This window comes from Rhinolophus sinicus, linkage group LG04 (genome assembly GCF_036562045.2).
Source record: "Rhinolophus sinicus isolate RSC01 linkage group LG04, ASM3656204v1, whole genome shotgun sequence".
Classification (NCBI taxonomy): Eukaryota; Metazoa; Chordata; class Mammalia; order Chiroptera; family Rhinolophidae; genus Rhinolophus; species Rhinolophus sinicus.
In genome coordinates, this window is record NC_133754.1 from 183,372,354 (window position 1) to 183,387,925 (window position 15,572).

Consider the following 15,572-nt stretch of genomic DNA (forward strand, 5'->3'; position numbering starts at 1 on the left):
CCCAGAGGGGGTCATTTTCCCAACACGCTTCTCTCTGTGCTTGTGCAGAAAGACAGAAAGGAGAGAAGTCTTCAGATCAAAGACGAGTGTGTCTGGATGTCCGACGGGGCTGGGGTCACCAAGCTGGGGCCCCCAAAAGCCAGCCTCCCTCTGGGTGGCACTGACATGGCCTAGGACGTTCCTGTGGGAAGCACAGGGATCTGGGTGATGACATCCCTCTGCATCACCAGAGCAGACTCAGCCAGAACCCCATCAGCCGCGGTCCAGTTGCCTGACCTGGGGCAAGTCCTTGCCCTGACCTTCAGCTTCCTCATCTGTAAAATGGGGCAGTAGTCATTGGGCCCTAGATGACAGGGGTGTGGGGAGGATGAAAGTTGTTGTAAGGCTCAGAGCACTGCTCGCGGCACCTAACAAGTAAGGGACCAGTAGCACTTATTGTCATTAAAAGCAATAACAGGTATCTTAATCAGGAGTGGGCTGAAAGGAACCTTGGAACTCTCACCCCAGATGGGAAACGGACTGGATTAAGGTCAAACAGCAGGGTCAGGACTTAAAGCCAGGACCTGACACCCGTGCCTCCTTGCCCAGCCTTAAGGGGAAGAGGCCAGTTGAGTAGAGGCAAAACTCCACCTGCAGCATCACTTGGGATGGAAGGGTCCAGATCCCTGAAGGCTCCCCAAAGATTTGCTGGTGACTTCCTGGCTAATCTCAGTGGCAGGAGAGCCTCAATCCAGTACTCCCTGCACCCGGTCCCCCCCACCCTTGGTGTTGGCTCCTGTGGCTGTTTATTCTGGGTAGTCAGGAGGGGTTGGGTGCAAGGGGTGGTCAGATAGAGGTGACATGGAGCAGAGGTGACAAATGCTGCTTAGACACTGACATGTGTGTAGTATGTAGCAGCTTGCAGGGTGGGAGCACTCATCCTTTGTCAAGGGAAGGGAGGCATCACCGGCCCACTTTGCAGATGAGGAAACTGAGGCACTCTGCTCAAGGCCACAGACTGATAGTGGGTGTGGCCTCTCTACGCAGCACACTATGACCGGCGGCTGGGTCCTTGCCTGATTTTAGGAACGCACATCATGCTTTTATGAACTGTACCCTGTTCATCCTTTGTGCCTGATAAGCTGTGGGAAATGGTCAGAAGGGCCTTGAAATCTTCCAGACTCCCAAACAGATGTGAGAGAGGGTTTGGGCCTAGAGAACAGTTAGTCCCTGTCCCCATCCCACAGAGAGGGAAACTGAGGCTCAGCAAACTGAGGGGCTTGTCCAGGTCCCATGGGAAGCAATGTGGCCTCTAGCTTCTGTCCGGGGCCCTCCTGGGACCGCAGCCTCCTCCTCCAAGGGCACCCACCTTTCCCCCCAACTCCAGTGTCCCCAGCCCTCTAGAGGAATATTTCTGTGGTCCCGGTTGGGGGTGCCAGACTGCCAGCGACGAGTGTTTTTTTAATCCCAGCCCTGCTGAGTTAGACGATTATTCTTATTTAAGGCGGGGAAGAAATTGGAGAGCATGGCAGCCGGTCACCTCCCAGTGGCAGTGGCCCAGCCTGCCTGCCTAGGTGCCCAGCTCCAAGCTGGGCTGGGGGGGGAAGGGAAGGGGGAGGTAGGAAGGAGGAGTAGGAAAGAGGGGGAGGAGAAGGGAAAAGGGGAGGAGGATAGAGGAGGAGGAGGAGAATGGAGGGGGAAGGAAATGGAGGGGGGAAGAGAGGGAGAAGGAGTAGAAGGGGAGGGGAGAGGGTGTTAGTGGGACTAGAAAACAGAAGGGGAGAAGCGGGAGTAGGAGGGAAGAAAGGGACAGGAAGGAGAGGATTAGGGAGGGACAGGAGGAGGGGGGAGGGGGGTGGGGAGGGAGAGGGGTGGGGGGAGGAAGACGGGGAGGAGGAAGACGGGGAGGGGGAGCACAGAAATGGACACCCCCCCACCCCGCTCTGTAAGCAGATAGGAGAGGGGAGTTACACAGATGAATAATTTACTACGAAGATGCAAAAAGAATTTAGAAACTCAATTTATAAATATTTATTTTCACAAGTTCGCGCCCTTCCGACTCTCTCCCCCTTGTTTGCCCTTGTCTTTATCCTTTGGGGGTCCCCCTCTACTTCTCCCCATCTCTGTGCTGTCTCTCTCCTCCAGTCTCGCCCTCTCTGTCTTGGTCTCTTGGTCTCTCGTACTGTGATGGGGGCGGGGTGTGTTTTCATGTCTCTCGTGTCTCTTCTCCGTCTCCATTCTCTCTGCAGCCTGTGTCTCTCCCTGACTGTGTTCTTCTCTATCTCTGTCTCTCCCTCCCACTGTCTCTCCACCTGTGGGTGTTTCTCCATGTCTGTGTCTCCCCCACTCTCTCCTATCTGGGGCCCCAGCTCCCGCCGGCCGATCCCGGAGCTGGAGGACACCGGGCCGGGTGGGACCAATGAGGGGATGGGAGACCCCTTTGAAGGGCCGGAGGGGGAGAGAGGTCGTTTCCCCGGCAACGAGCGGGCGAATGGAGGAGCCTCGGGGGATGCGGATTAACAGGCCGACTGGGACCTGCGGGGGCGGGGAGCGGAGGGAGCCACGCCCCGGCCACGCCCCCTACCCCACTGTGGGTGGGGCGCACCTGGGTTGGGATTTTCGAGACTCTTGGAGTCGGCGGTGGGGCGAGAGGTGGGGCATTGGCAGGTAATCAGTCAATCAGTTAGTCAATCAGTTAATCGGTGGAGCAATCAGTTAGAAGCCCGCATGGCAGGAGAGGTTAAGAGCTCCTGGTGTGGAGTGAGACAGCTGAGTTCTAATCGCTCTTTGGCCTCTTCCTGGCAGTGCGGCCCTGAGCCAGTCTGTCCCTGGCACCTCGACAGCCTCCGGCCTCCCCTCCGTGCAATGGGGCTACAGCAGAACCTGCCAGCAGAACCTGCCTGCCGGGCTGACTCTATGCTGTCACCATCGCCCTTGTCCACCCCTTTAATTCACACATGGCAAATGGAGGCCCTGAGAAGAGAAGTGCCTGGGGAGCACGGTAAGGGAACTGGGGCTGGGGGGGGGGGGTCACCAGCCGTGTAACAAGCTCAGCAACACTGACTTCCTCAGGCTACCCTTTGTGAGCCGGAACCTGGGCGCACAGAGGTCATCCCGCTCTTGACAGCAGTTGGCTCCGTGCTGCACCCAGAGCTGGCCCTGGTCTCCACTCCTCCACGTGTGGGGAAACGGTCTCAGGGGGGCAAGACGGATGGTATGCTTGCCTAGACCCCAGAGTTGGATGCCAGCTCCTCCCCTGAAGCCACTTCTGAGCCTGCCCTATGAGCTCGAGATTTGGGGTCAGGGAAGCATATGGTTAATAACGAGGACTCCTTAGGGTCATCGGGGGAGGGGCTTCCTGGCCTACACTCGCCATCCCTGCAACTTAAAACCAAGTGTGCCGTTTAATAGGTAGACTGTTTGGCCGCAACCCTTCTGATAGGTACCAACTCCTCCTTGCCCCCCTGTTGCTGCTGGGCTGGAAGATGGTGAAGGGGCTGATGGAATGTTCCCCCCCCCAGGGAGGACTGGGAAGTCACCTGCGTGATGGCTATTTATAATTTCAGCAGCCCCTTTAAGCCTGAGCTGCAGGCCCATTGCCAGGCCAGCCCTGTTTGAAGCTCCCAGCTCTAATCTGGCTGCAGTAGTGCTCCCAACTCAAGGTCCTGGGGTTACTCCAGTGGCAGGGACAGGCCTGGCCTGCTCTCCCAGGACTGGGGACAGCTGCAGGGCCTCCCACCTCCTCCCTGTTCCCGTTCTCCACAGCAGGCATATGCATCTCACACACACACACACACACACACACACACACGCGCGTCTCAGTGCAGCAAACACACACTCATCCGTGCGGTATCCAGTGCTCTCCCACGTGGACCGGCGTTGTGTGTCTGAGGCCTGTGGGCCCCTAGTCCCGAAGCCTTGCCTGCTCACCCAGGCCACTTCTCCTGCCGGGAAGGATTTCTCCAGAACCCTCTAGACTGTATGTCCCAAAGATTCTAGACTCTCTGTCCCATACCCTCAGAGCTCCAGGACCCCCGAAGTGTGTTCAGAACCCTGAGCCTCCCAGAAACTGATGGGAAGCAAGGGTGATGGGGAGAGGGGGGGCCAGATGCCCCGTGAGGCCCAGGGCTCTCCATGCTTCAGCTCATCCCTGGTGGAAGTGCTCTGACTCCCCTTTTTCAGATGGAGAAGGTGAGGCTGGGAGAGATAACTTACGCGCAATTCCCCAGCTGGTGAGAGGAGTGGCTGGGACTTGAGCCAAAGTCTTTGGGGCTCTAGACTCTATCCCACACGGCTACGCTTGCAGGCTGGGGGAGTGGCCAACATCCTGCCATCTTTTCCCTGATGCTAGTTTGGGGTTTCCCCAAGGCCTTCTGGGGTTGGCAGGACAGCTTGTATCTCTGCCTGGCACACTACGGGTGTCCAGTTCATACTCCCTGGCCAATGACATCTATGGGAGAGAACAGAGGAAAGAGAGGCAGGGAGGACCCTGCAGCGAGCTGGTCTCACAGTGGAGACAGAGATCAGGCTGTGGGGTTACCTGTGTCTCCGGCGGGCACGAGAGAGATTAGAGAGGTCAGAGAAGACCAGTCTGACCTTCATGTCAGACAAGGCACGGGATGGGAGCTGAGACCTGGGATCCAGTACCAGAACTAGCTGTGTGACCTTGCGCAAGGCCTTCTACCTCTCTGGGCATCAGTCACAATAAGGAATCTCCAAGGATTCTTCCAGGTTCATCCTCCCCCAAACCTCTCTTAAACACCAGCAGTTTCACAAAGGCTGTGTGAGCAGTGAGCTCTGGGGAGTGGGTTCCTGGTCTGGGGGAAGCCTGAGTGCAAATGACACACTCCCAGCCATGTGGCAATGGAAATGGAAGTGTTAAGCAGCTAATAAGGTTACCATCTATTCAGCACCTACTGTACGCTTTACCCTGCTGTCTTGTTTCATCTGTACAACAGCCTCATGCAGGAGTTACCATTATTATCCCCATTTTCCAGATGAGGGAATTGAGACCCAAAGAGGCAAATACTTGACTGAGTTCATACAGCTCAGTCAAGTCAGAGCCCAGGTGGATCCCAGCCTTGGGACGCTGCAGCTTCCTTGATGGTTGTTAGACAAGCCTTTAAAGTGGAGGCCTCCTAGGAACTGAGTCTAGAAGGGTCTTCCCAAGTGGAAAGGGAGGCAGAAGGGCATTCCAAGCAGAGGGCACACCTGCGCAAAGCCGTGGTGAGGCAGGCGAGCTCCTGCATGTGGTAACGACTGAAGGGTCTGGTATGATGGGCAGTGAGGATGGGGTGAAAACCTCCTGTTAGCACCCAAGGGGTCTACAGGACACGGTTCCAGTTACCCAGTGCTGTGTGCCAAACCACCCGAGCGCAGTGGCTTCAAACAGTAGTTTATTCATCTCTCTTGTGATGTGTGTGGAGGTTGACCAGGCTCAGTGGAGCGGTTTTTGCTTGGGGTCTCTTGTATGGTCGCGGTCAGCAGCTGGGGCGGGCGTTATCTGAAGGCTCCACCGGGCCGGTGCCCAAGATGGCCTCATCTTGGTGCCTCATATGCCCTAGACTGGATTTCTTATATTGCAGCTCAAGACTCCGAGAGGCAGCGGGTAAAGCTGTCAGGTCAGTTAAGGACCACCCCTGGGACTGCCCCAGTGTCACTTCTGGCAGCTGATGCTGATCAAAGCAGTCCTGCGGCCCACCCAGATTGAAGGGAGGGGAGACTAGACCCCCCTCTCAATGATGGGAGTGCCAATGAATTTGTAACTATGTTTAATCTGCTACAGATGCTAGTATGTATTTCATGGTAAAAGTCGAGTTCATGGTTAAATCAATGGTGGGGGAAGCTGGATTAAGCAGAATCGAGTAGGATTCCTTCCTGCAGGACTTAGAACCTTCACATGCTGATGGGGATGGTTGGTCTCCAACATAGGGAAGGAACTTGGAGAATTTTCCAACCCATGTTTGGGAACTGATTTGGTTTGACAGCCGAGGGGGTCCCCTCTTGGGTGGGGCTACCCAGCCTGGGAGGCTGGGAGACTGAGGCTCCTGAGTACCCCACATTGGACAACATTGCTTCAGAGCCTCCAGATCTGGCTTCTGGAGCAGCACGCATGGAGATGTTAAGATGCAGTTGGGTCCGTCTCTAGCTGTTCCCACCTTCCCTGGGGCACCTGGGTGTGTGCGGAGCTGCCAGGTCTGCTAGCCAGGGCCATCCACCTCTGGCAGGTCACAGCAGCTCAAGTGACCACAGCCTCAGATCACCCACACCCCTCTCTCTTCTTCCCTCTCTGAAGCCTCCAGGCAGCTCCCCTGTGAAGGGGCCCGGTGGAAGGCCAGTGGAAGCACAGGGCAAGGACAGGGACCTCACTGCCTGCTGTGTGACCTCGCCCAGTCTCACTCCAGCTGAGCCTGCTTCCAGCTCGCTCATGTGGAGTGATGTGGGCACCTCTTTCCAGTTGTGTTTGAGGACATCACTCAAGGAGCTGGTCTTTACCAGATGTCTACACGGCAGGCAGGCCTTGCACCTAGCGAGGTTTGGGTGCCAGCTCATGTCATTTTCTCTGGGCCTCAGTGTCCTTGTCTGTAAAATGGGTTGGGAGTAGTATCCACTGCATGAGGTTTGGTGAGGATTAACTGGGTAACAGGAGTGGATTTAACAGATGGAGTCCCAAGCTCTCCCAGCCCCAAGGTCTCAACCACGAAGGGCTGCGCATACCCCGGTCCAGGCTGAGTGGGGGCCAGGGGGCGGTGCCACAGTTTTGGGCAGTGGCTGCTGGGTACAGTACCTGCATGACACTGCGTAGGGTGGGCTGTCTGCGGTCCTTTCCCAGGGGGCCGGGGAGCACTGCCAGTGAATGCTGCAGTGTGGTTTGTCTCCCCACCCCCCTCTGCAGGCTGTTCCTCTTCCCTCTCCAGTTCCTGGTCCAGGGCCAGCTGCCACTATTGCTTCAGGAGGCCATGCCCCACTACTGGATGTCCCTGGACAGAGGCAGGCAGGGGAGGGCTGACTCCTGGAGAGCAGGAGTCACAAAGCACTCCCCCCCACACTCCTCAACTCTCACTTCCTGACCTAGACCAGCAAAATGTCCCTGGGGAAAGTCTGAGCCTCTGAGACACATCTCATCCCTCTCCAGCTGTGTCCTTGGTCTATGACATCAGGCCTCAGTTTCCCCCTCTGTAAATGACCCAACGAGGCTAGAAGGAGGGTTCAATGAGATGCTGTCCCTCCCTCAGCTGAAGGTAGCTCTGGTGTCCTTTGGGCTAGCACTTTTCTCCCCAACCAGGGGTTCTAGCCAGAGTCCCATGGGTGGGGGGTGGGGGGCCCAAGCCACAGGAGCAGGGTCCAGATTTCTCCAGCAGACAGGTCAGAGGACCAAAGCTAGAGTGTGGGATATTCAGGGCACCCTAGAGTGGGGGATCCCTCCATGCTGCCCACACACATCCCCACAGAGCCATTGTTGAGTCCCCCAGACCCCCCCCCTGGGAACCATCGCCCCCTGGGTGCTCACAGCCATCCTTCTTCCCGCCCTTCTCTCACCTGCCCCAGCCTGCAGCCACTCTTCCCCAAGGAAGCACACATCTGCCCACTTCTCCCAGCCACCACCCTTCTTCTCCTCCTTCACTTCCTGCCTGGACTGCACACCAGCCTCTTCCAGGGCCCTGGCCTCCAGGATGTCCCCAAGGACCTGGCCCCATGCAGGGCCCTGCAGGCCTGATGAGGTGTCCCCCCCCCAGCTCACGATGCCCCAGTCACTCCTGATGAAGTCTGCTCCTTCCCTTGGCTTTGAACGCTCCAGGGTCCTGGTTCCTACCCAGCCCTGCAGCCTCCCGCATCTCCACCCCTTACCCCTGCTCCAGCCAGCCCAGTTACTTTCCAGGCCTCTGGGACCTTGCACATGCTGTCTGGAGACCTAGAATGTCTTCTCTTGTCACTGGGTTAGCTGTTCATTGTTTAGGACTCAGCAGGGGCTTCCCCTCTTCCAGGGAGCTGCCCTTGACTCTCCCTCTGGCCATGGTCTGTTTACTTGTCTGTGGCCCTACTAGACTGTCCTGGAAGGGTGTGTGTCCTGTTTGTCTCTGATCAAATAGCCAAAGGCCTGGCCAGAAGGTGTGGTCACCAGTGCTGGTGGGAGGATGGCTGAGTCCCACCCTGCCCCACTCCGGCCCTGCCCCATCCCTGCACCCCTGTCCTTCCCGGGGACTCAGTGGCCTTTCCCTTCTCCCCATTCTCTCTGCAGCCTAGCACTGTGCTAAGAGCACCCAATTTGAAGTCACGTAGATCTGGATCCTTATCGCAGCTGGGCCACCTCATGGCACTGAGCCTCAGTTCTCCCATCTGTAGAATGGGGAGAACCCCAGCACACCCGCCCTAAAGCTGTTGTGACGATTAAGTGAAGAGTGTCTGTCACCTCCTTGGAGGCCATAGGAGTTCGGTAAATGTTAACTCTTATTGTCACTGCTGTTATTGTTACGAATTATCCAGCCCAGGCTGTTGTAATCACCTCCTAGCGCATGTCTGGGCCTCCTGTCGTCACTGCAGCTCTCTGCTCCAAGCTGCTCAGAACTTGAATCATTTCTTCTTCATTTGGAACACTCAATGGCTCCCCATTGCCTCCCCCGCCCCCCAAGGATATAAAAACTCCAGCTAATTTTTGAAGCTCTTCATTACCTGTCTTTCTGGATTTTCCAGTGAGGCTTCCCTGACTAGTGGCCAAACAAAGACCTTCAAGGAGGAAGGGGCTTCCTCCAGCAGCCCCTCACTCCCCACCCCCCACATCTACCCCCCAGGGAGCTGGGCAACCCTGGGTGGGGTACTCACCTCCCAGAGCTCCTAGTTCCCTCCCTGCAAAGTGGCACTAATACCAGTCCCTGTGGTGATGGTCCCTCCCAGGGGTTGTGGGGGGCGGGGACACAGAGCAGAGGGCTTAGCATGGTGTCAGGCCGGTGCCGAATGCTGGAGCCTTGTGGCCCAGTCAGTCTAGCCCATGGCCCTCCACGCAGGCTGTGGACCAAGGCCAGAACCCACACTGGTCCTCGTCTGTCTAATTCCCATCTTTCCAGGCTGAATATCACCCTGATTGTGTTGTAGGAAAAGGAAGAGAACATTTGTTCTTCTTTTTTAAAAAAATGACATTTTTCTCCGTTTGTAAAAGTAGTCCATGTTAATTGTGGATAATTTTGAAATTAAGGTAAACCAAAGAGAAAATTCTAAGTGATCTGTAATTCATCACCCGTCTAAGAGCACTTTGAGCTTCTAACCTCCACTGTGTAATGAACGTGGACTTCTAGCTCTGCTTCAAGCCCAGGAGCGGGTCACAGAGCACACTCTGTTTCGCCACTTGAGTCTTCCGTTCACCACCAGACGCCAAACTTGTACAGCATCAGATGCCTCCACCCACTTGGTACTCAGAGCACCCCCCTCCCAGCTGTGAGGATGTGAGGATGTGAGGATGTGAGGTCTCAGCCCTGAAGCTCCAGCACCTGCATTTCCCCAGGATTCCCAGGGGTTCCTAGGCGCAGGGCAGTTTGGGAAGCAGGCCCCCTTCCACCTGCGGCCACGTGTCCCACTGTGTGGGTACGCTCACACTTATTTATTTATTTTTGACTTTTATTGAAGTGTGTTTTTCCCAGGACCCATCAGCTCCAAGTCAAGGAGTTGTTTCAATCTAGTTGTGGGGGGCGCAGCTCACAGTGGCTCATGTGGGGATGGAACCGGCAACCTTGTTAAGAGCACCGCGCTCTAGCCAGCGGAGCTAACCAGTCTCCCCACGCTCACGCTTATTAACCAGTCCTCTAATACCGAACACGGTGGTTTCCAACTTGTGATATCATTAATAGTGTCACAATGACGAGCATCATGAAGAACTAAACCTGGGCACATCACGGATATTTTCCTGGAGTATTAAGGAGTAGCCCCTAATTCTGCTTCCCTCACATTCGCTCTCCTTCCCAGAATGTTCTGATGGGGGTAGGAAGGACCATCTTCATCCCCGTTCTGCAGATGAATAAACTGAGGCTGGGGGCAGGGTGACCACACTCTGTATAGTCCCACAAATGGTGGCCAAGCCAGGACTTCACCCAGCTTAGCCAGGCCCTTTCCCCCACACCCCGTCTTACTGGCCTCTGCTGTAGATGAGTTTCTCATCCAGAGTGTCAGCTCCTGTAGGTGTGACGTGGGTCTCATGCCTGCTCCAGGCTGGGTGCCAGGCAGCTTCCAGCCTGCCCCATCCTTGCCCAATGGGACCAGTTTGCCCTGATGACAGATGAGGCATGACAGCGCCATGCTTGGCTGGGCAGGATGGGGCAGCCTCATTCCACCGGGCTTTGGGGAGGGTTAGGAAATGGCAGAGGGGTGAGAGGGGCTTCCAGATCGTGGGGGAGTGGGGCTCAGGCCCAGAAGAGAGGAGGGGCTGGGAAGGACATGGGCAGGAGAACTTCCAGCTTTCCCGTGTCCGGTGCCCAGTGCCTGTGGCAGTAAACACAGCCACGTGAGCGTGAATCCTTTTGGGGGAAACCCTTGGTGGGGAACAGAATGTGGTGATGGCAGCAGATTCTATTAAAAGCAATTCTCATTACTGTACCGTTAATTATTAATAGCATTGGGCAAATAAAGGATGGGAAAACCCAGCTGGGCCTGACTCAAATCTTGCCTCCGAAGCAAATGGCTTTTGGTTCATATCCAGGAGACCCAGCCATGAACGTGCTTGTTGGAAAAGTAATGACAACTGGAGGCTGCCTCGGTGGGACAGGCACCACTTATATCTGCTTTAAGAAGATAAAGTAAAGAGCAAGCCAAAGAAAGGAAAGCAGAGGAGGCACTGTCTGTGTTCCTGGCTTAGCTTTTAGGCCTAGAGGACCTGGCTGTCCTTTGCTTTAGGACGCAGCCGTCCACTGGAATAAACACGGCGGACTGAGCACGGCCCAGACCCTGGGGTGGTTCGACCTTGAATGAGATCCAGAGAGGAACTTTCTCCATGTAGCAGCAGAAACCACAGTGAGAACAAGGCCGAGAGAGGATCAGGTTTTGGGCTGAGGAGACCCCTGAGAGAGAGACTTCACCCTTCTTTCCTGCTCTCTCTCACCTTATCTTCACTGAACTCCTATCCACCCTTCAAAGCCCGGCTCAGATGGCCTCTCCTCCAGGCCGTCCTACCCAGTCCCAGCTGTGCTAACAAGGATACTGTCCCTGCCCTCCTGACAGGAGTCTAGCGAGGTTATTAACCAAATAACCATCATTAACCATGAGGACAAATGGACACCATGCTCTAAAGTGGGAGATGAAAACCAGGTCCCATGTGGGCAGGAATCCCCACGATTCTATCTCCTTCGCGCCTAGAACTACCTAGTGCCTGGGTCAAAGTATTATAGCTGCTCAATAAACCTGCCTGATTTCATAGACTGCTAATTGGGGGGCACAAGAATAAAGTCTGCGAGATGGAAAGACCCCTGGGGAAGCCAGCTTTGCAGAGAAGAGCAGGTAGGGGCTGGGGCCTGGGCCTTTCCCCCACTCCTCCATCCTCCATCCTCTCCTGGTATATTAGCCGATTTAGCTCAACATCCCCCTATGAAGCCAGATGGTGAAGGCACTACTCTTTTTTGGAATAAATAAACGTGAATAAACGAGCAAGTCTGGGTTGAAAAACAAATCCATGGATTTCTATGTAAAATGGCATCTAACTAGAAGCCCCCTGATACAGCTGTTCTTATTTTTCCACAGAATGCCCAGGAAAGCAGAGAGAAAGATGAAACCTCACTCAGTGTAGGAAAGAGCTGCGAACCTCGTGCCAGAATCTGGAGGAGCAACGCTGACGATAATGGTGGGGGACAGTGTTGGAGGGAAGCCTCAGGACACAGACACCAGGGACCGAAGTAGGAAGGTGCTCAGAACCTCCTCCATCATTTGCCCCCACTCAGAGACTCGAATCTGTGCCAGTCTGAAAACTTGACAGTGTCCCTTCTCCCACAGAAACTAGCCTGCGAGGTGACTTGAGTAATAGTCCCTGGTCATTCAGAGAAAGTGGGCAAGGCAGGGGGCTTTCAGGGTGCATGGTATTCTGGGAAGCAAACAAGATGAGTGTAGGGGAGGGTGGGTGCGGGGAGAGCAGCAGGGAACGCTCCAGTAGCAGTGCATGCTGGAACTTTTGCTGATATCGTGGGTTCATAATATCCAAGAACCACCTAGTGGGGCAGAAGAGATAGAAAGCTGCCGTCACTCAGCTGAGCTGCAGTTGGCAGAAGCCTGCTGGAAATGGGAGCTGGATCGAGCTAAGTCCCCTGGATTCTGCTGCCCAGAGCAAACACTGAGACTGGGATGTAGCCATCAGGCAAGTAACGAGAACAGGATCAAAGGCAATTGACATACCGTCTACTTATAATCGTGGCGTGTGGGTTGACGTTTCTGCGTTTGAGGGACAATATAGAGGAATAAGCATCAACAACAAAGGACTCTGAAAAAACTGCAGAACATGGAAAAGAAATTGGCATTCTGCAACAACCGAACAGCAGGCTGTTTGGCTGACAGCGATTTCCTGAAGGAACCAGAAGAAGATGCCAGGAAACTGAGGGGCAACTTTAATGGCAAAACAGGACCAGGGGAGCACAGGGAAGCCCCGACAGATGGGGAAAGGCAGCATGAGGATATGAAGAGGGACGTGGATGGTGTAGTGGGTTGAATTGTAGTCTCCAAAAAGATATGTCCAAGTCCTAACTGTCAGTTCCTGTGAATGTGGCCTTATTTGGAAAAGGGTCTCTGCAGATATGAAGAATCTCAAGATGAGATCATCGTGGGTTAATGGGGTGGGTCCTAAATCCAGTCGTAAGTATCTGTATAATAAGAAAAGACACACGAGAGGAGAGACAAGGAGACGGCCTTGTGAACATAGAGGCAGAGACTGAAGTGACGCAGCTGCCAGCCAAGAAAGGCCAAGGGCTGCCAGCAGCCCCCAGAAGCCAGGAGAGGGGACCCACCCTCATAGCCTCCAGAAGGACTAACCCAGCCTACACCTGGATTTCAGACTTCTGGCCTACGGCACTGCTAGAGACCACCTTTCTGTTGTTTTAAGCCACCCAGTTGTGATAATTTGTACAGCCCCAGGAAACTAATACAGATGAGGGGAGGAAGGATGGCAAGGAAAGAGAACAACATAATAGCAGAATTGGAATCCACACAAGAGGCAGTAACAAACAGAAACTATAAAGCAGCAAAATGCAGAGACAGGGAGGCCAAGCTGAAGACACTTTCTGAAAAGTGTCACAGAAACCAAGAGATGAAAACAAAGCACGGGAAGGTGATGAGGAACGGGAGGCAACAGACCCATAACGGGAGTCTTGCAGAAAAGGTCAGAGTAAGAGATAACTTAGACTATAATGAATAAAACCTCACCTGTGCCTTAAAGTGAAGCAAAAAGATCTAAATATACAGATTGGAAAGGTTCGCTGCATTCTGGAGGAAATTAGTAGAGACTCCTACCGAGACGTGTCCTGGAAAACAATATGAATTATCCAAATAATGACAATGTTGTATGTGCCTCCAGGAAGAAAAGTGACTTACCTGTAAAAGAACAAACCCAGGCTGGTTTTGATTGTGTCATACTGGGTGCTAAGTGATACGGAGCACACGTTTGCAAAGTGGGGGAAATACTGAAGCATTTATTAGCGAAGTTTGGAGGGAGTATTGAAACATTTATTACTGAAAGGTATGCTCCCACCAGCTGGGAGTCCAGGAAGGATAAACGGGGGCTAAAAAGTCTGGGCATTAGCCCTGAAATCAATGAAAATATAGCAAGTGTGTGGGAGGGGGTAAAAAAATAATAATAAAATAAGAAATAAATAAATATAGCAAGTCTAAAGAATTATTATAAATATCATTTATAGATCAAATAGAAATATCAAAAATTATTCTTAAATGACAAATTGTAGTATGGAAAAATAATGATCTAACCATGTGATCTAAAACTTTAAGTCACATCAATATGGGTCGAAAGGTGGCTGGGACCTGACAGGCAGGAGGGGCTCCGGGGGCCCTGTTTCAGAGTCCATTCAGATGATCAGGCATCTGTAATACATAGGGGTCTTTTTTAGTATAAAGATGACTTCTAGTGCAATTAGAAATGAAATATCTACTAACCAAAGTCTGGAGAAGACTGAAAATTCAGAGCCCAGAAAACAAAAGGAATCAGTTATAGGATAAACAGAAAAGACTGAGCCCAGCCTTTTCACCGAAATGAGATCCGCTGCGTCAACGTCAATAATGAATGAATGTAAATGCATGATGTTTTCCTAGTAAAATACCAAAGATTCTCAGATCGGATAAAACAAAAACCAAGATGGAAATTCAACTATATGCTGCTTATAAGAAATAAACTTAAAACCGAGGGACACAAAAAGGATACAAATAAAAGATTGGGCAAAGTTATATGAGGCAAGTTCCAGTCAAATGACAAGAAAGGTAATAATATTTATATCAGATAAAGAATCACAGGCAAAAATCATGAGATGGGATAGAAGGTCATTTGTATTGATAAAGAAGAACACAAGTCAAATAAAGATCTGATTGTCATGATCTTTTATGTCCTATATAGCACTAGACCCACCCAGGGGAAGTAATAACTTAGACATACATAGAAGAACAAATGAAAAAACCACTGGAGACATAACACACTTCTGTCTTTGACGTATTTAAAGAGAATCTCCCCACGCTAGTGTAGGATCAGAATCCTATAATTAATAAGGTTGATTTAATAATTGAACTTTGTACCCTACAAATAAAAGATACTCATTTCTTTGCCAGAGTCCATCAAACATTTATGAAAATTGATCATATATTAGGTCATAAAGAAAAATTCAATATAATCCCCAAAGTAGATATAGTGAAAGTCTCATTCTTTGACCACAGTGCAATTACGCTAGAAATTATTAACGAAAGTTTAAATGAAAAAGACAACCATTTGAAAATTAAAAACCACTTTGGTAAATAACTCTAAATAAAACCTACATGACAAGCTATTTACAAAAAAAAAAAAATAACACTGCAAATACCGCACATCTAAACATATGGGAAGGTGGTTAAAATGTTACAAGGAGGAAAATTCATAGCTCAATGTTGTGAATTTCTTAAATAAAGAAGCTTGGAAGTCAATAAAGAAAAAAAAAACAGAATTTAAATTACAGAAGAGAAAACAATAGAAATAAAAGATAAATCTATGAATTGGTTCCTTGGAAAGTCTAATAAATTAGGTAAACTTCTGGCAGATCCAAAGATAACAAGCAGAGAGAAATGAATACACAATAGGAATGAAATTTTTAAAAATTATATTAAGTAAAGCCTTATGATAATAAATTTGAAAATATGAATAAGGTATTTTTACAGGAAAACACATATAACCAAAACCAATTCAACAAGTAAAAGGAAACCAAAAAAGAACCTATTACTACAGAGTAAATTGAAAAGTAGGGAGAGAGCTACTTCCTAGAGAAGTGTTAGGACCTGACAAGTTTACTGGCAAATATTCAAATATTTCAAATATTCTGTTTCAGGACACCGGAAAGATGGAAGTTTCCCCAACTATCTTAAGAATGTAGCATAACCCTAAA

The 15,572-nt window shown here is 51.7% G+C and overlaps 1 long non-coding RNA gene across 5 annotated transcripts in view; it reads left to right on the plus strand.

Annotated features, from left to right (window-relative positions):
• The window catches only part of LOC109445926 (uncharacterized), a 107,537-nt gene that overhangs the window by 21,454 nt on the left and 70,511 nt on the right, over positions 1 to 15,572 (plus strand). For all 5 annotated transcript variants that reach the window (XR_012495971.1, XR_012495976.1, XR_012495975.1 and 2 more), the window contains one exon: positions 2,785 to 2,980. This is a non-coding gene — a long non-coding RNA (uncharacterized LOC109445926). The remainder of the gene's footprint in view (positions 1 to 2,784; positions 2,981 to 15,572) is intronic.